Here is a 22,147-nt window from a genome sequence, read left to right as displayed (position 1 = left end):
GATCACATCTAATTCAATGCCAATGCATTAATTGTATTGCTATATGCCCATCAAGGCAATACCGCATTTCCCTCCTGGTGTGTTAACGTCTAGTTTAATTCTCATGTGTCCATTTCCTCCCCATGTGGTTCCCCAAGAGTTTTTCATTATCCAATATTTTTTTGGGAACCAAAACTTTTTTTCCTTTCCATATCCAACCACTACAATTGCATGGTCAAATTATTTGCCACATTTACCATTATATACTCCTTGCTCAACAAGCAAACAAAATTATGTTAGTTACACTTGCTAGATTATTCATCCCTTTCTTATTTTTTTCTCAAGAAAGACAATATAAGGAATCATCACCACTTACACTCCGATAACTTTTCATATCTTTAATATTTTTAAACTTTACCACTACAGCTATAGGTTGACTAGATACTGCTCATTTGAGAGCGTCTTTAGTAACAAGACAGGCACGTCGAACACCCCTAATACTTTGTCCCTGAGGAATCTACATCAAAACAAAAAAAAACAATGATTTAATTGTCTTACAAATTACATGATGTTATTATTATAAATAATATATTGTTATTTATAAAAACTAATTATGTGTTTAGTATTTTTTAACAAAATTTCTAAAATATTTTGTCTGTATAGAGTCTATAAAATTTAATATTTTGAGTATCAAATATGGTTAGTTGTGAAAACCTCTCATATAAACCATGAACAAAATGACATGAAATGATTCTAATAATTACAATTTAAAATAATTAGAAATTATGAAACTAATCCAAATCCTAACCCATTTAAACTCCATCTCAACAGAAACTAACTATCCAAATCCTAACCCATTTGAACTCCATCTCAACAAGATCTAACTATCTTAATGCATAAATCATTTAACTATCTTAATACACAAACCCATCTTAGTATGTACCATTAAGCCTTATTATTGTACCACTCCATCTCTGCACATGCCCTTCACACCAGTGTAAGAATAGTAATACTCAGTAGTTATCCCTCCCCATCTATTTCTGACATAGTTGAAGGCATTGATAATGTTCCCTCCACTGCAGTCATTTCCTTGGCCAATGCAGTCAAGCAATTGCTACGGCGATAGGGTAAACAATTTTTTTTTTTGATCTGGATGAGACCCTCTATAGCAGCTACAACTGCAAAGGCCCAACAACTTCTAGTACTTCTATGTTCTGCCAGTTGTATCTAAAGGGAGCTTGATCGCTGATCCTTAGCTACCATTTACCTAAAGTTTCTATCTAGTAATAGTAATATCTTAATTGAAATTATTTCTCTCATCATACATACCGCAAGACCCTTGATCCTTCATAGGAGTTATTTCTCCCTCCTTTGTCCATTCTTCACTCTATTATCTCCATTTTCTTCAATATTCTTAAAGAAGGTCATGGCCACATCGAATTCTTGATCAGTCATATCTGAAAACTGATTCAATCCAAGTTGGTATGTAATATTATTTTTATTCATAGAGTCAATATATATATATATATATATATATATATATATATATATATATATATATATATATATATATATATATATATATATATATATATATATATATATATATATATATATATATATATATATATACACACACACACACACACACAAATTTTGGTCACTGGGGATGGATCTTGCTTCTGGTGCTTAGTTTGCTTGTTGTAGAAAACTGGACAAACTTGTGATAGCCATTGAGGGATGGTGGTTGAAGTGTCTAAGAATTTGGTTTTTAGAATGCATGGATTACACAAAATGATTTCTGAACTACACAAAATAGGACACAAGCCCATATTTTTCTTTGACGAGTGAAAAAGACAAGGAGCACAAAGGATTTAATGGAGGAGGGAAACATACTAATGGAGAAGGGAAGAAGATGTGACAAAATTTAATTTCAAGTGCAGGAAGTTCAGGAAAAGTTTGCATGATCAGTGAGATAAAAATAAATAAAATAGTAAATTTCAATGAACTAGAAGGAGAGATCGACTAAAAAAAGGAAAACGCTAGTAGAAGAACAAGATTGACTAGCACAAGAACACATAGTGGATATTCATAGAGTAGCCAAATTTTCCCACAAAAAAAAAATGACAAGTCGACAACACATAACATTTTTTCACATTTAGCATTTTAGCACTACAAAGAACAAATAAGAGAGGAAGCCTACACATACCTCGACGAAGATCCATGTTTATAGACATCTACAACAACGCACGGGGGATTTTGGCTGATCTCAAATGCAGATAGCTTAATTGAGTATTGGGAGAATGAGAGGGGACTCCACTATGTGGGTATAATCTCTCATTGATCTGAGGCTCAAGGGTAGAGAGTGGCTTTTCTAGAGTCCCTTGACTTGTTACGGTGGAGCATTATTCTAAAGATTCTTGGTAAAGGAAAACCCTTTAATCTCCTGCACTCTTTTTAATTATTTTGGCAGAGGATTATGGATTCCCATTATTGGGTGGAATATATATATCTATATATATATAGATATATATAACTCAAGGCGGAGGTAGCAGGGATCTTGATTCCTTGTGTAAGATCCAGGGTGACAAGAGGAACTAGCTTGGCTGCAGTTGTATACAATTGGCTGACTAGTGAAGCTTCCAACTCTGTAATCCATGTTTTGTTTGAATCCAAGATAAGTATTTTCCCATGTAATATGTATTATTCATTTAATTTTATGTTTCTCCATTGTTATTTTATCGAGTAAATGGAAATACATAGTTTCTTTTTGTTAAGGAAATGAGCTCCGGATATGGATGCTAAATTACTACTATTTTTTTCTTTGTATTTGTGTCCTCTACATAGACAATGTGCATACATCTAGAAACATAAACATGAATGTTGTCCACAATATTTGTCATATATTAACCTTAATTTCATAATAATCATTCTGCATAGAGGAATTTCAAACATAAGTTTTATTTTAATCTTTGTTGCAAGAAAGATAATTATTTTTTCTGAGTTTAAAGATGTAGTAGTTTAAGAACTAGTTATATATTTGACTAAGGTGATAAATGCCTCAATGTATTTTATATATGCTTCATATACATATAAATATTCACATGGTTGTTGTGTTTTTTGATTAGCATGTTAATACCCGGTGGATATATTAAAGCAACAAACACAACCTTTCATAAAATAAGTCTAATCCCATTGGCTAGATTTCGAACATGCATTGAATTCTTGATGATGCTAAGAACCAAAAGGCTATACGAGAGTTCCATAAATTTCTCATGGAAATAGTGGTTTGAAGGGTATCAACCTCAGAAAAATGTGTATAATGATTTATAAAACATTTAATTCGGGCATAAAAAATGTAAATGGATAACACGTAATCCATAACTTCTGAAAATATGTATATCATATTGCTGCGTAACATTGTTGATAACGGTGTATAATTCTTAGGTTTATAACTATGATGCGAGTTTAAAATAATATTCAAATGTCCATATATTACCAAAATTAACTTGCAAACCTATGTCGAGAGGTTGTGGTTTTCATACAACGAGTTCATATGTATACAACTAGATGGTCTAGGTGTGGTATATGTGTAGGCAAAAACACTCCACAAGTAAATTTCTCATGCCACGTGTATTTGAATCCACATTGTATATAAATATATTGATAGGAATGTGACCTTTGCCAATTCCTTGTTGAAGTTATGAGCTTTTTGTTCGAGTTTCAATTTGAGTATGGCATATGCATAAGGACACCGTTCACTTTATATATATATATATATATATATAGATATCAAAGTGGTGCATTATGAATAAAGGTACCACATGCCTCAACATACTCCTACGTCAATATAGGGGGTTATGCCATGTGGGTTGCGTGTGAAAGTAAGGTGAAAAGTGAAATTTTGCAATGAATAAAACTCGAAAGATTCTAAATTAAGATTTTGGAGTCCAAATTGGACCAAATCTATATCATTAGGATTTGCCTCACTAAGACACACATGATGAAAACATCCAACATGATTTTTGAGGTAGCAAAGGAACCTCAACAAAACAATTATCTTGTCTCTCTAAATGCACCTAAGAAGTTGGGTAAGTATAGTGAATACTTCACTGAGGTTAAGTTGGGGTGTTTATAGGTGGTACCATAGTATCAAGGTTTAACACTTGGATTAGATGGGCTCTATCATGGGCAGGTAACAACGGGTTCCTGTAACGATGTCTCCTTATTTAGAAAATTAACTAAACTAATGTTGAGTTAAAGTACAGTTTGTAATTAATTAATTGAATTCATGGTTGATGTATATTACCTTGTGAATTGAGGATGTGACATGGTATTAAAAATTGACATGATTTTATTATCATTATGTCAATTAACAACTTGTGTTGACTAATATATTTTTTGTTGAGTATGCATGGAGATGTGATATTACATGTGGCTTGATGTTGATTAGTATTGATACACTAACATGGTTTGTATTGTTACAACTAGCCACAATGGAATTGCTATGAAACCAAGATGTTGGTTATGATTATGTTTATTTATTTATTTATATCAAATGTATATAACAATTGTGCATGATTGAAAACATATCACAAGCATTACAAGGATAGTAAGATGTAAGTAATGAGTAGTAGGATGGTTCAATACAGTTCTAATAGGTAACAACATGGGCATGAAGAAACTTTAGTGGAGAACAGTGGAGGTTTAAAACTCTTTTGATTGGAAGGATATCTTGAGAAGCCTACAAGACGATATTAGGAGTTGTAAGGTAGATAATAAAAGGCTAGTAAGGGCTAAGGAAAGGAAAGCTAAGATGAGTTATATTGAATATCATTTCTATCTTGAAAAGATATAATTAGTATGGGTTGGCGTCTAGTGAGAGAGATATGTTGAGCTCTTTGTGATCATAAGAGATAAAAAATGTGGTCAATGGTTGTTCGGCATCAGATCCCCTGCGCAATGGTTTTGGGGCTTAAAGCCTGAGTTTTGGGTCGAGTTGTATTGTAAAGACTCCGTGAAGTGCGCGAGGTGTAAAGACAAGTCAAAGGGTTGTCTGCTCTTGAGTATGTAAAGTAATAAGTTGTAATGTTGGCCTACCCATGGTCGGCGGACCATGGGATTGTATAAATAGAGTGAGGCTCTAAGTTGTAAAGTAGTTTTAGAAAAAAGAGAAGGATGAAGATGGATAATGTGTAGGAACCGGCTCTCAGTCTGTAAGTTCAAGTCTTGGGTCGTGGTAGTAGATAGAGGCTCTGTAGTTGAGTGTGCAAAAGGCCTAATAGATTTCGCAGCTGTGTGTGTGGACCCATGCAGCTGAGTGTGTAGGGTAGGAGTTTGGAGTGTATTTGAGAGACGTAATAATAAAGATAAGTTGATTATGAATTACTGGGTATCTGTGTTTCTTTTATCTTATGCATCTCTTTACAGTTTTATATGTGCGTGCACTGGTTACGAATGTTGAAATATAAATAATAATATTGGGCCTACGCAATTAAACTAAGAACTATAGGCATAGTAAGAATAAAGCATCGAGAGAATACCTCCTTCGCGCTCTTCACATAGTTGCACGAAGACAGTTACACACGGTGTGAAGTATAGACAACTGCGTGGACCTACAAGAAGCACGAAACTTGCTCCATATACTCTGCACAAAGATCACTACACCCACCAAGTGACTCAAGGGTGAGTCACAACATTTGTGTTGGGGGCTTGCTGGGCATTAGATCCCCCATGCAATGGTTTTGGGGCTTAAAGCCTGAGTTTTGGGACAAGTTGTATTGTAAAGACTCCATGAAATGCACGGAGCATGAAGTGTAAAGGCAAGTCAAAGGGTTGTCTGCCCTTGAATATGTAAAATAATACGTTGTAATGTTGGGCTACCCATGGTCTACGGACCATGGGATTGTATAACTAGAGCGACACTCTAAGTTTTAAATTAGTTTTAGACAAAAGAGAAGGATGAAGATGAATAATGTATAGGAACCAGCTTTGAGTCTATAAGTCTGAGTCTTGGGTCATGGTAGTAGATAAAGGCTCTGCAGTAGAGTGCACAGAGGCCTAGAAGAGTCTACAGCTTTGTGCGTGGACCCCTACAGCTGAGTGCACAGGTTAAGAGTTGGGATTGTATCTGAGAGACGTAATAATAAAGATAAGTTGATTCTGAATTACTGGGTATCTATGTTTCTGTTATCTTATGCATCTCCTTACAGTTTTATATATGTGCACACTGGTTATGAATGTTGAAATATAAATAAGAATATTGGGCCTATACAATTAGACTAAGAACTATAAGAACAGTAAGAATAAATCATCGAGAGACTACCTCCTTCGTGCTCTACACATAGTTGTGTGAAGACAGTTGCATAGGGTGCGAAGTATAGAAAACTACGTGGAAGCCCTGCAAGCGTGTAGGTTCAGGCCGCAGACTTTCCAAAACTTCATCAAGACATCCCTAGGGTGCGAAATCCTGGTTCCAACACCCTCTCAGACTACCTCGAGTGAGACCTCAGTTCGTGCGCTGTGGAATGTTGCCGAAAGGGCCAGTAGTTTCGGGATTTGTTCGGCTAACTCACCTATAAAACCTGGGTTAGGCCCCAACAAGCCAACAAATGGTTTTTTTGCTGGGACCGAGATCTACCTAAGGGATGTCTGATGTCGTGGCACTAGAATCCAACAAAGAAGGAAATTGAAGAGTGGGTGGACAAGAAAATACATGGGTTCGCGACACAGGAGAACAGGAAGCTACGAATATATAAAGAACAGTGGTTGGATTGCTATCTGTATACGGAAGTCCAAGAAATTTTCTTTGCTTCTTTCCCTATCGAGGTATATGAGTGGATCACGAAGTTAGCAGATAGTCAAGGGAGGTGCAGAGTCGATAAACCAATCATGTGGACTTCAGAACTAGTGCATAGGCTAGAAGCCTCGGAGGAAAGGATCATGCACGTTGTGGACCATTGGCTTTATCAAATTATAGGTAGATTCATTATTGGGTTTGCAATAGATATGACTGTCAGTTACAACGAGGCAGAGCGACGTTTTCTCAAGGGACCGTGAGGTAAGTACATCAAGACTTTGAATACCTAGATTAAAATGTTATTGTGTGAGAAGAGGATTATGCGAGTAAATTAAAAGATGGTTCATGGACTATCCAATGGAGCACAATAGAGTTGCAGCAAGATGGTGTGACCACCTGACTAATCGAAGAAGGAACAGTCTCACCGCTCCAGACAGTTGAAAGAGAGCGTGGGACTATAAAACAACCTGTTTGGGAGCTGCGATAATAGGGGTCCGCGCAGAGTTGGTATGTCATAGGGTTCATGCCCATGCATTAGGGGGTGCGCTGCCACATGGATGGACTATGAAGTGACTATTCATGTCACTGTTCATGATAATATGGAGGAATTAAGGCAAAATGGAGCGTGCGGTGGTCAATTAAGACGGAAGTTATGGGCAATATTTTGGAAAATTTGCCGCCATGGGAACATTTATGATCTGAATTTGGGGGGAACGGTTGAATCTGAATTTGAAAAGTAATATAAAACCATAAGCACCTGCCATGGAACAACACTTGGTCTTTTGAGAATTGAACTATTACAGAGTGTGGAGCGCTGAGCGAATTTAGAGAAATTAAGTGTGCGAAGAGCTAATTATAGACTATACATGATGAATGCGACCAAGCCATGTGTAAGATTTACCGAGGATATTGTTGGAGAAGTTGTGCATCTTGAAATGGTTCACGATAATCCTGTAGAGGAGGGTATGGCACTAGAGGTTTCGAAATCTCTGCAAATGCCAAGACCAAAGAAGAGTAAGGAGGCGCAGGGACCAATCAGCATGTCCTCATGAAACCCATGCTTTGGCGACTTATCCATGGAGGAGAAGGTCAAGGCGGTCAATGTTGAATCAGAAGAAGACGAAGATGATCTAGAGGACCTCATTGCATAGATAGAGCAACAAGATGATGTAGAGGAGGACATGCCTCCCATGGTTTCCGCAATGAAGCTTCCTGAGTGAATTCCCCCACGAAAAGGTAAAGAAAATATTCCCAAAGACTTGGAGGCTATGAAGAGTGCGCTCCAAATCCCATTCCTTCCTAATGGAATCACCTTCAAAGGTCCACCATTAAGCAGGGTGCCTACACTAAAATTTTAGGATTGGGACCTCGTGGACAGTGAGAAGTTTCTGCACCTAGCGGTCGAGAGCTTGATGAAGCGAAACACGGAGGGGTTCGTCATCACCTTGGAGCCGCAAAAATGGTTTCCCAGAGAAGAGAAGGTCGGACTCTTGAATCTGTGATGGATACCTCATTATCACTGCGTGCCCATTACGATTTTTGTCATCATGCAGTTGTTGTGCCTAGTGCATGATGGGTATCTGTTGTTGGAGGAGCCAATCCCCATCATGACAGTGCTAATTCACATGGTTACTCGGCTGCCCTACCAAGGCAATGACCCCACAACAATTGCAGGAAAAGCACCGACTTGGCCCTCGCAGAGGCGATGAAAGCCAAGTATAAGCTTGAGAAGAAGAAAAGAGGGTATGCCATAGCAAGCATCAAGGATAAAGGTGTTTGAGTTGCTACCCAGTTGCTGGTTGGAAAACTGATGATGAAGTACTATACTGATGAAGTCCCAGCACCAATAGTTGTGCTGGCAGAGAAGTGTGCAAACGGGATCTAGTTCAACTAGGCGGGATTCCTCTGTGAGGAATTCCTCACGAACTCCAGAGAGGCCCAGGAGCAGGGTAAGACCTTTCGCTACGTGTAGTTTCTCTTATCCATCCTGTTGGTGGTAGGATAATTGTCGGAGGATAGTTAGTTCGCTGCCATCAAGCAGGATCTACCAGAAGCCGCAAGGTACACCTCACTCTAAGCAACGAAGGACACAAAGAGGATTCCCGAGATGAAGGTCTTTTGGGTGCTCATGGAGGTGAGCATCCAAATGTGGATAAACAAAAAGCTGCACCTCTCCCCAATAGTCTACAACAGCTTGCAGAGCTCGGCCGAATTTAAAGCCGATATTCATAATTTGTATATCCGGGAGCGGAACAATCCCACGAACAAGTGGATGAATCTTCCATTCATTGCAGTGATGATGTGATATTTGCAGTACTAGATTCTTAGCCTCTAGAGTGGTGGCTCTTGATTTAATAGACTTGGATAAAGAGGCTACACAAAGGAAGAAAGAAGAAGCCAAGCTCTACATCACAAAGCTGGCAGAGAAGCGGAAGAATGAAAAAGCCACTGCAAAAGTAAGGGCACAATGCGAAGAAAAATTGGCGGTTGCCGTACAAAAGAATATTGAGGAAGCAGCAAAAGCAGCAATAGCGCAGGCAATGGAGACCACCACTGCACCCACAGAAGAGCCCGGGGAGGGCCAAGAAATGTCCATGGAGCAGGACATAGAGGAAGAGGATAAGACAGAGGAACGTGGAGACCTCGGTTCTCCATCAACCCAACTTAAGCGGCTGTGTGTCCCTGAGGAACCAACCCCGAGGAAGAAGGTGAAGGCAACAAATACCTCAACGGATCTAATCATGCTCACTAAGGGTGACGTTTTGGACATTGGCAAAACAGTTCGCGATGTCACTAAGGACACCTTCGAAGAATTGATGATGGAGCAGACAACTGTGTTGGGGGCACTCAGAGTGCATTTGCAGGAGTTATAGGTGCGGCCCCCACAAGTAGGAATAATGGCACCATATGTCACGATAGGAACATCGAAACTAGAACATATTCTACGTGTCTGCACAACAAACACTTTTCTGTTACCCGAAGGCATGGTATCAGTAGCAGCCGATAGTGACAGGGCCGCGATGACAAGAATGAAGGGTTTGGGGTTGAACTTGGTAGCCCTACCAAGAGAAACCCTGTATAAACTCTAGGATGGGATTACAATAGAGTTACGCGCCAAGGAGGGTTTCACACTCCAGGTCTTGAGCTAGTAGAATATAAATATAGAACAGCTCAGCCTGCAGCGTGATGACCTGGCCACACAGACCCGTGGATTGGAACAGGTCGTTGAGCAGACCTGTAGTAGTGTACCGGAGTTGGCCGTTCTGGCAGCGCTACTAATAGTATAGCAGATTAACCGACTGGTGGCTAGAGTCAGGGAGGCCAAGGAGGAAATGGTGAAGGTTCAGTTAGAGTTAAACCTATAGATCATTGAGTTTTGGTTGAGGGCGCAACCCTCCACACCCCCAGAAGTCAGAGAGCAGTGTGTCAACGCTATTCAAATGGGGTTGGAAGAAATTGAGTGCCAGTAAAGGATTGCACGACCATGTTGAATCATTCACTATTCATGCTCACCTCACTGTAGGAGGATCCAACTATTTAGCAGCTAGAGGCAGAAGCATATGAGTTACAGTAGGAGTATAGCAGTATCCAAGGGACCACGCAAATGGTCGCCCTTCCTCACCGACTAGATAAGATGAAAGAGGCAAGAGCATTTAAGGAACAGGTGGATGTCACGCGTAAAAGATAACCAGTGCTTAAGGCGCGCCTGTAGCCTTGGATTGATGAAGCGTTCGCAGTGACCACTAAGATGAAGGGAAATATGGCATGCATCCAGGGAATCTATATGCTGAGGTAGGGATATGACCCTGCTAATGAATTTTCGGAGGAACGTATGCAAAATATACAACAGATGGCGGAACAGTGTGCCACGGACCTACGAGAAGCACAGAACTTGCTCCATACACTCCACACAAAGATCACTGCACCTGCTGAGTGACTTGAGGGCGAGTCATGATGTTTTTGCTGGGGTCTTGTTGGGCATCGGATCCCCCGCACAATGGTTTTGGGGCTTAAAGCCTGAGTTTTAGGACAAGTTGTATTGTAAAGGATCCGTGAAGTGCACGAAGCCTGAAGTGTAAAGACAAGTCAAAGGGTTGTCCGCCCTTGAGTATGTAAAGTAATACGTTATAATTTTGACCTACCTATGGTTTGCAGACCATGGGATTGTATAAATAGAGTGACACTCTAAGTTGTAAAGTAGTTATAGACAAAAGAGAAGGATGAAGATGAATAATGTATAGGAACTAGCTATGAGTCTATAAGTCTGGGTCTTGGGTCATGGTAGTAGATAGAGGCTCTGCAGCTGAGTGCACAGAGGCCTAGTAGATTCTACAGTTGTGTGCGCAGACCCCTGCAGCTGAGTGTGTAGGGTAAGAGTTGGGATTGTATCTGAGAGATGTAATATTAAAGATAAGTTGATTCTAAATTACTGGGTATCTGTGTTTCTGTTATCTTATGCATCTCTTTACAGTTTTATATGTGTGCGCACTGGTTATGAATGTTGAAATATAAATAAGAATATTGGGCCTATGCAATTAAACTAAGAACTATAATAACAGTAAGAATAAAGCATTGAGAGAATACCTCCTTCACGCTCTACACATAGTTGCGCGAAGACAATTGCACAAGGTGTGAAGTATAGACAACTGCATGGAAGCCCCGCAAGCATGCAGGTTCAGGCCATGGACTTTCCAAAACTTCATCAAGACAACCCTAGGGTGTAGAATCCTGGTTCCAGCACCCTCTCATACTACCTCTGGAGAGACCTCAGTTTGTGCACCGCAGACTATTTCCGAGAGGGCCGGTAGTTGCGGGATTTGTTCGACTAACTCACCTCTAAAACCTGGGTTAGGCCCCAACAAGCCAACAATGGTAGCGGGTCCAGGAAGAGCCCCAGAAGAGAAAGTGGAGGTATTGTGAAAGGGAATTCTCCATTGAGCACCCTAGAGGGAATCACTAGTACTTGGGTGCACCACTCCGGTAGGCCTTCTAGTTCTACTACTAGGAGGCATCATTACCATTATCAATATCATCATCATCATCATCATAGTAAGAGAGGTGAATATCACATTCAAAAGGAACTAAATAAGGCCAAAACACCGTAATTTAATGGGTAAATAAAGAAATCAGAAGATTTAGAAGCATGGTTTCTTGGTATTGAAAAGTTCTTTAGGATTGACGATTACTCTAAAAACATGAAGTTAATGATAGGCACCTACATTCTAAAAGCAAAAGAAAAAATATGGTGGAATATCATAAGAATGTCAATTGTATAACTAAAGAGATGTTGACATGGGGTGACTTTCAGGGTCTCTTTAGATACAAATACTTCTCATACAACTATTATGATAGCAGGGCGAATTTATGGTGTGAAGTTGGAAATTTTCAAAAGATGGAAAAAGTGCAATGATCCATTCGCAGGATTCCTTTATCATTTAGGGACTAAATTGATATGCATGAACGTAAAAATTTAAAAGATTCCATTAAGAAATTGAAGTGTTGTTATGGGCAAGAAAAATGAAGGCTAGAATCCAAGGGTGAGTGGAAAGCAAAGAGTAGTGGAAAGGATAAAAGGAAGTGGCTTAAGAGATTGAAGATAAGGAAGGAAAGATGACCAGAACTAATTCAATCTGATTTCAACAAAAATTTAGTTTAATTGAGAAGGGTCATGCACATTAGCCTACAAAACAAAAACACTAACATGAGGCCAAATATCCTTTGTGTTGCTAGACATGTGGATGATACCACCGGAAATGATACTTCCTACAGTAGAGAATTATATGTCCAAATATTTACAGTGCACAAGAGGTTCACACCATGGGAGACATGGCACATTGTTTTCCCATGATTTATGCAGAAATGGATAATTGTCAAGTAGACTACCAAGCATCCATTATTGAGATGGAAGGTAAGATATGTAATCAAGTTATTTATATTTTGATTGATCCTAGTTCTAACTACGGTTACATTAGCGCAAAGCTTGAAGAGAAATGCCAGTTTACCAAGGAAGCACATGAAGAACCATGGCTGGTTTAGTTAGCAATAAGGATCAAGAGAAGAGTAAACCACTAGGTGAAATCATGTCCTTTTGTGCTTCAAGGCATGCCAACGATATCAAACCTATAATGTGTTTCTATTGGGAAACTACAATATGTTTTTAGGTATGGATTGGTTGTATAAGAATCATACCATTGTTGAATGCTATTAACATGCAATCAAGTGATTTGATGAAATTGGAGAGAGAATAATATTGTAGGGTAAGTAGAAGCCTACTATAATAAGGAAAATTACATCCATGCAGGCCAGGTGAGATCCTTTTTCTAATTCGATTCTCTGTTTTTGAGCTCATGTTTGTTAAATAGTTTTGGAGACTAATAAAGTAGTCACACTAGAAGCTAAGGACCCAGAGAGGTAGCCAAGAAGTATGGTGAACTCTGTTATCAAATTGTCGTTGTGTTGATGAATATGTTTATGTTTCAATTTTCTTATGTGTTTAAGTTATTCGCAATCTTTTCAATCCATTTCCCTAAGTAACATAAGAAAACTTCACATAAATTCTATAATACCTTTTTCATTAACAGATCACCCATTTTAACCTCTTTTTATGCCTTAGTCTGAGAGTCTACTCAATAGTCAAATAAGCAATCCTTTCAAATTCTTCAACCTCTTTCACAATGCCCCAAGCCTTGCAAATATAGCATGGAGGGTTAGGGTTTCCAAGTCCTTTGTGAGTTACCTTAGGCAAAAGAAATGATGTTTCCATGCTTTAGTGCTCTTTCCCATTTGCATACTCCATTAGGAATTAGTAATTCCCCCAAACAAGTTGAGTCCTGATGTTTCCCTTCTTTTATGAGATGACATGGAAGAGAATCTAGGGGTATTTTCTTAGTCAATTTGCTCCTTTGACCCACAGAAATTGATGTAGGGTCACTAATGTTATTCCTGAGGTAGCAAGAAGAATTATCCTAGGCACTCTCACTATTCCTGAGGTATCAATAGTAAAAGCACTCAAAGTTGAGCTACTTTTTGTTATGTATGTGATAAGCCTATGAGAATTATTTTATTTCCATTATAATAATTGATTCGATGGGATATTGGTTATCGCTAATAAGAGGAAGAAGCTTAAAGTTGTAGAGTTGATAAACTCTTTTGTAGGTGTAAGAGTCGTACATAAATGATCATGACAACCAAAATAATAAGTGTTAGTCAGGATACAGATTAAGTTCATTGATCTTGCTAGATTAAAAAGAGTGAAATCTGAGGGCTATGTTTCAAGTAGTCATTTGGATGGAACATAAGGATAATTTGTCATGTCAATAGAGATTTGAAGGAAAGGTAATGATTTGTGTTTTAGCATGCTAAATGTAGTTGACCATTTAAGAATTGGTTAAAATGGTGTGTATGCATAGGAGTACAAAGGGGATGGATCCCACAGATCCTTATAAAAGGAAATTTTGGCTTATAATCACATTAAGGAAAAAATATAAACAATATCCATAAATTCGAGTGCACATATTAATACTTTGATGTTTTCAGTGAACTTGTAAAATTTCCCTTGTTGAGTTGAATGTGGGCATGCATGAGAAGGATGGATTATCCCCCTAGATTTGGAGAAAAATGTCATGATGAGGAGAGAAATTGTGATTCCAAAAAATGAGCAAACATAGAGTAGCAGCAAGAAAGGTTCATGACTTCTCACAAATATCTTTCAAAATACTTACATTTAGAGGGGAAAGGTATGTCAAATTATTGTTGATAGTAGTAGTAGTCAGAATATGGTTTCCATAGAGATGGTAGATAAATTTAACCTATGTAGTGATAAACATACCCATGCATACCTAATTGTATGGTTTAAAAAGGGGAATGGAGAGAGTGTTGGAAAAACATGGTTGATCAAGTTTTCTATAGGAAAGGCTGAGTAAAAAAATGAAATATGGTGTGATTTGATTCTAATGTATGCATGTGACATGTTGTCGGGGAGGCCATGGAATCATGATAAAAAATTTGATGCATGATGGCGAGTAGAATACATTTACATTTTGGAAGGATGGATCTAAAGGCATCTTACCACCCCTTTAGGATGAAGGGAAACCTCAAAATATGTTATCTAATTTAGAAAACTTGTTAAGTGAAGGTAACAATATTCTTCTACACGTCAATGATGGAAAGAAAAGAGTAAAAAGACATACCAATACCTACTAAAGCTGCAAAAGTAACATAATAATATGCTAATGTTATACCAAATGAGTTACCTAATTGTCCTCCGCCAAAGTAGAATATTCAAAATGATATTAACCTAATCCCAGTAGCATCTCTACCTAATCAAGGAATATATATACAATGATCCATACACAAGATGTAGAGCTCAAAAAACAAGTGACATTAATATAGCTCATTTGCCTCGTAAATATATGTTAATATATTTTGGCTAAAATTCTTTACATAATTCTCATGAAAGAAAAGGGTAAACTATTTGTTTTTAATTATTAACATATATCACATGATATATGTTAACTAAAAAATATTAAATCATGTTTTGGGGAAATTTAATTCATCATTGTTGTGTTATGAAGCATCATGTAGATCATGGGATTCAAGGATGAAATTCATGGTGGATCAAAACAACAAGAAAAAAATAAAAAAATATATTTAAAAAAATTCTTGTATTATATATATATATATATATATATATATATATATATATATATATATATATATATATATATATATAGATATATATATTGTAGAAAATATGATGGTAGGTTAAACTAATAATGCAATATAAATCAAAGAAGAATACTATAACCTACTTCTACTATCAATTTGCAGAAGATTAGAGATCGAGCTGAACAATATAACCAAAAGAAGAAGAATCAATGGAACAATACACATGAAAATACTTTGGGGGAAGCCTCAACTAAAAACACCACACTATTGTATTATCATACATGGTGGAAATACATAGGAATTATACAAAGCCTTAGCTCTCACAGCTAGCCAGCTCTAAGTACAATCCTCACAGATTCATAAGAAATCTTGGCTTCTCTCCAACCTTCCTCTCTGTCGTCCAAGCTCCCATGTCCTTGCTTTGTTCCTTGTGGATGATTCTCCTGTTGCCTAGTGGAGAAATTCTTTCCAAAACTGTGCAATCCTCACGGATTAAATCCTTGACTGCATGCATGAGTTTTCTCCATGAGAAAGCACATGCAACTGATAATACATTTTCCTTGACATTAATCTAAACTTGGTCTTTCTCAGAATAGACATGCATGAGTTTCTGATGAGGGAATCTTTAGTTAACTGGAGTAGCACTAGTTGAGTGCATTAATGCATCAACTGACTGTTAACTCACTATTAGTTCCTGAAACAGTTTAGAACTAATTTAACTGGACTTAACTCAATAAATTGAGTTAACTAATTACAACTCAAATATAACTCAATATTATCTCCTGAATTTAAGTGATAACTCTTGCATGACTTCAGAAAGACTTCCGACTTGAATTTCTCCAACAAATTAATTTAAAATAAATTAATTAATCATTTCCAAGTAGTTGTTAAGACTAAATTCGATTTTAATTCACAATTTAATTCAAGGACAAAATAAATTGGAATATTCTTGTTGCCATATTTCAAAATATATTTTAAATTACATATTTCTAATGGATAAATAAAAACATTTGAACCTCAAAATAATAAAAAATTTAACTATAAAATATAAATAATCTTTGAAAATACTATTTAATTTATTTTTCATTAATAATAAATATTAAATTATTATTTTAAGAATATTTTTTAGTATTATAATTGTTGGATACCTAATCCTTTAAGGTTTGGTGTGGAAGTTGAACAGCCAAAAGGAGTCCAAGGGACCACTTGGAATATGAAACCAAGGGTCGCTCCTATGTATTATAAATATGTATCATTGTGAATAAGAAATATAATCTCATGTTTATCTTTCCTATTTTGTCTTTGCCATGTGTATGTTTAACAATAATAAAATAATATTATAAATAATAAAAGTGATTTCAAAATTATTATTGATAAGGACCATCTCAACCATTAGTTTTATAATCAATTCATAGTCACAATCATGTAACACAAACAACAGATGATAACATTGATGGAGGATTATATGGAACTATTTAGTGTTATTTGACCTAGAAACTTGACATAACATTACACTAGTTCGAACTCTCATTGCTTAGGCCAGTGTAATAATCATTTCGTATACAATATTGTAATTAAAAATATAAGTCTTAAGATGCATTTTCATCAAAAGGAGGGACAAAGATATTGATAGATATGGAGTGAGAGAGCGTGTGTGTTTGGGGGGTGAGATAGAGAGACAAAGAAGGAGAGATGGAGGGAAATATAGATATAGATGGGGGGGGGGATGGAAGACGATTTCTTGCACTAGATGCATTGATTTTAGTGTATATGGTGATTTATAATCCTTTTTGATTGCTTCAACAAGATGCATTGATTTTAGTGTAGACATTTATTTCTAATGATACTTGATTACTTGCACTAAATGCATTGATTTTAATGTAGATGGTGATTTCTAATCCTATTTGATTGCTTGCACTAGATGCAAGCATGGGATTTGAAATTCTGTAAGATGTAATTTGTGTTTCAAGGCATATTTGATGGCAAGATAAAAATTTAACCCATTAGATATGACGTATCTTTTATATCTGCAACTCGTCAGAATGATGTCTGATTTTAAATTTAAATCGTCAAAAATTATAATACCAATACCATTTAATGGATTTTCCACTTATCATAAGTTTAAATACAAGTAGCTGGCTACAAAGCATAATTTCATTGAATATTTATAACTCGAAATTCAGGTTTCCAACAACTGTTTTGCACTCTCAAGCTCTATAACTGGGATTACTCATAAAAATTTTGGTAAAATATTTTTATTTTTGGAAACCGAATGCAATTGACTCTTATCTATACAATTCACGTCAATTTGTTGTATAATGAAATGTAGTATAACACCCATAATTATTTCTAATTAGAATTTGTGTGTTTATAACTAAATTGGTTGAGGGTTCAAACTTTGTACAATCCTAGTAACCAAATTGTTGTCTCAACTAAAAACTTTCTGGAATAATCTTTTAACAAGACACCATATGATTATAAGTTTTTAAATTATTATTATATAATAATATGATTGATTACATATATCAAATTCCAAATTTGATATCTTATTTATTTGTGTGAATTTGTCATATGCATTTTGAAACTTCACATATTCAAATTTAAATGGATTGAGATAGCATTCATACTAATAGTACTGAATGCACCCAAAACTTTAAATTTATTGACATAAGTGTATCTATGCACTTCACACTTCCTCAAGAGTTGAGAGGCCATCCTAATCCCAGTCACATGCCCAACCAAGGTTTAAAATATCTATAGTTTACATGGTTTCTATCAGTGTAGTAAAGTGCTAAAGTATTTTGAGGTGTTTTTGAATTGTTAAAGAAATGCTAGGACTTACTCTCAATGTGAGTGTTGAGGTTGTATGTTTGATTGAGGCGACCAGTTTTATGAGTTTTATTAATGTACATGATTTGAGGTTAATAAAAATTTAGTTGTTTCAGTGAGTGGTATGCACTTGAGGTTGGAGGATTTTCTGATTTTATAAAAAATCAAAATGCTATTAACACATATTTCATTAAATATGGAAGTATTCAGTGGATCTAGAATTTAGAACTTTAACTAAATTAAGGTTTTTCAAAATGAGGAATTAGAAAGTCACTTAATCCACTAATTTTAATGTAGATATTCACCATTTTTGTGTAAAAATTATCATGATAAACTTTATAAAACAAATTTATATAAACTTGCTAAAAAAAATATTTCACATTTTAATCTTGGATTCCTTACATTATCTATTTTAATATTTTTTATGGTTTATAGTAAAAAATAAGTTTGTTAAGGTTATTTTATGAAAATAATGATGCATATGTTACTATTATTAATCCATTTAATTATAATCTGATATAGTAAATATCATGTATGTGAAAAGTCATGATTATTACTAAGGCAGTGTTGGCACAATTTAAAAGTCTATCACCTTTGCAACACTAGTTATATTATGATTGAAGATTAAAAAACCCTCAAAGCATCGAGTTTATACTCGTATTAGAATTAAATTTCAATATATTTGTGACGGTACCAACCTTTTTTATTGTTTAACTAAACAAAATTATGATGATATTGAAACACTTCTTTTATTGCTTTTTCAGCATAACAATAAAATTCGAAATAACTTTTAATAATATCTTTTTATCTCCTTATTTACCATAGTTGGTCTTAGTGGATGATAATCATCATTATCACCATCATAATTACATACTATTGTAGATAGTTTGCACCATTTTAGAGTTGAGGAGAAAAATAAATTTATGATCAAATTAAATGTTGAATGTGAGTAGTAGCATAATTTATTTTTATTTATTAGTTGTACGCTTATGTCAATAAAGAAGTTGATTGAGGCTCGCTTTATGAATAATAGATTAATATGCAAGATATATATTAAGTATAAAGTTATTTAATGACAAATGAAAATTTTTGGTAATGTGTCCAATATATACTATTATTTAGAACTTTAACTAGATTATATTTTTTCGAAATGAGGAATTAGAAAGCCACTTAGTTCACTAATTTTTATATAGATATTTACCATTTTTTGTGTAAAAATTATCATGATAAACTTTATAAAACAAATTTATATAAACTTGAAAAAGAAAATATTTCACATATTAATATTGGATTCCTTACATTATCTATTTTAATATTTTATGGTTTATATAAAAAGATAAGTTTGTTAAGGTTATTTTATGAAAATAATGATGTGTGTGTAACTATTATTAACCGATAATCCGATATAGTAAATATCATGTATATGTTGATTTACGATTATTACTAAAACAATGTTGGCACAATTTAAAATTCAAAATAACTTTTAGTAATATCTTTTTCCTTCTTATATACCATAGTTGGTCTTAGTGGATGATAATCATTATTATCACCATCATCATTACATACTATTGTAAGAAGTTTGCACCATTTTAGAGTTAAGGAGAAAATATTTTTTTAGGATCAAATAAATGTTGAATATAATTTATTTTTATTTATTATTTGTACTTTTATGTAAGAAACGAAGTTGGTGAGGCTTACTTAATGAATAATATATTAATATGCAAGCTATATATTAAGTATAAAGTTATTCAATGACAAATGATCATAGTAATGTGTCCAATATATACCATCATAGATCCATTTTAAGTGCAGATGTAGGGATCAAATTTCAAGTGCAAACACATTTAGAGTGAAAGATACAATGTGCTATTTTTATTTTTGAAACTACATTTTTGAAGCTAAATAGAGTATATATAAGAACAAATAATAATTTTAACCATAAGATTTTTTTTTTATATATATAGATATATATGAAGTTGATATTGACATAAATTAGTTAACATAAATCTTCAATAGTTACTTTTGAAAATTATAAGATTTAAACCTCTGATTCACACATTTTTTTTTTACTTCTAATTACTTTACAAAATATTCTTTTTTTATATTTTTCTATTTAGAACATAATTTTTATTTTAAACGGGCACAGACGAATAGACAAACTTACACATCCCGCCATATTGAGCTGTAAAATGAGCCTCTCGTTTCAATTACTAATCATTTTAATGATCAAAATCAATCATGAATTAGAATAGTAACAAAGTAGTACAATTTGATTATTTTCAAATACAACAAGAAAGAGAGAAAAATGATTAAGATATTTATTACACATGTTTAGTTTTTATCCCTGTAATGTTTAAGGATACTATATTGAAAAGAACATATTAACATTCATCTAAAACTTAAATTCCTTACATTATTTCTATTACCATTAACATTTATATTTATGTATTAAATATGACCATGAATACTAGATTGTGTAAAAAAAATCTTACCTATAAAGTTATTTAACAATATATTAATATTGTTTTTCTTACTATTATTGACCATTTTAAATTGACACTAACTACTTTTCCTAAGTTGAGTACAAATTAATTATACTAGTATAATGTTGGCACCACTTCAAAATCTATAAGTAGAAATATTTTATAATTGTAGTTGTGTTGTTCAATGATCAAAATATTTTTTTTATAAATTAACATACAACAAAATAGGGAATTTGATTATATCAATTATAATAAGGAAAATTAGGAAAACTCACCTCAAACATTATATCAAGCATCTAGCATTTATTCATTAAGTGTTTAAATGGTTTATATTAAATATAATACTAATTAGGTACCCCACTGTTGTTTTAATATAACAAGTTTAGAAGATGTTTTTAGGTGCATTATTGAATTTTATTATGCATATTTGATATGGTGAGAAGTCATGTTGGTCAAATAAAGCTTTGAAAACTTAAATATTTTATGGCATTGTCATGTAATTTGTATAAACATGATTACATTGAAATATTAAATAATATAAAACTCCTTCAAAAAAAATATGAAGATAATATTTATACAACAAATATGGGAAAATGTGTTTGAATGTATATTAATAGATCCTCCAAAAAAAAATTACATTTATGCATCATATAAGCCTACTCTTAAGATAATCCTCAAGTAGATCAAGAATGGCTTCTACACCATATTTATTTATCTTGGTCTTCTTGCAATGTTCTTTCTTTGGCATCCATGCCCACACTATGGTATTAATTGGAATAGAGCCAAGTTCTTTGTCATCAGGATTTGGTACCCAATATTGCTCTAAAAATTTTCCATTGTATTTCCCTGACATAGGCTTCCACCAGTCAACCTTTACATGAAGATTCTCACTTTCATTATCCCTAAAGATATTTGAGATGGATTTTGCCATCCAAATCATCTCACCTGCATCCTCATTTCCTAATCTAACTAGCAACATCTTTCCTTTCTCAACATCAATCATCGGATTGAATGTTGGCTTTGGCTTGTTGCATTTGGGTCCAATATATATTGGTTCATCTATCGCATTATCAAAATCTCCATCCATAATACTTGAGATTACTTGGAGTGCATTACGATCAACATCAACAATGTGCCTTGTCTTGGGCCAGAAATCCTCAGAAGATGAATCATTTCCATCTATTATTCTATGATCATTATAGATTCCATCTAATGTATCAAGAACTTTTTCCCAATACACCACTTTATTTTTCCATTCCTCTGTAACAATTGGTGAATCCTCATTCCCAATAGTGTCTTTCCACATTTTTATGTATGATGTTATCCCTTCCTTTAGTTCTTTTAAATAGACATCATTCTGTTTGGAAGCTAAGAAAGATGGCTTCCCTAT

Source organism: Pinus tabuliformis, chromosome 3_2 (assembly GCF_031772625.1).
Source record: "Pinus tabuliformis cultivar Carrire ecotype Pingquan chromosome 3_2, CPIR1, whole genome shotgun sequence".
NCBI lineage: Eukaryota > Viridiplantae > Streptophyta > Pinopsida > Pinales > Pinaceae > Pinus > Pinus tabuliformis.
Note: the sequence above shows the minus strand (reverse complement) of the source record.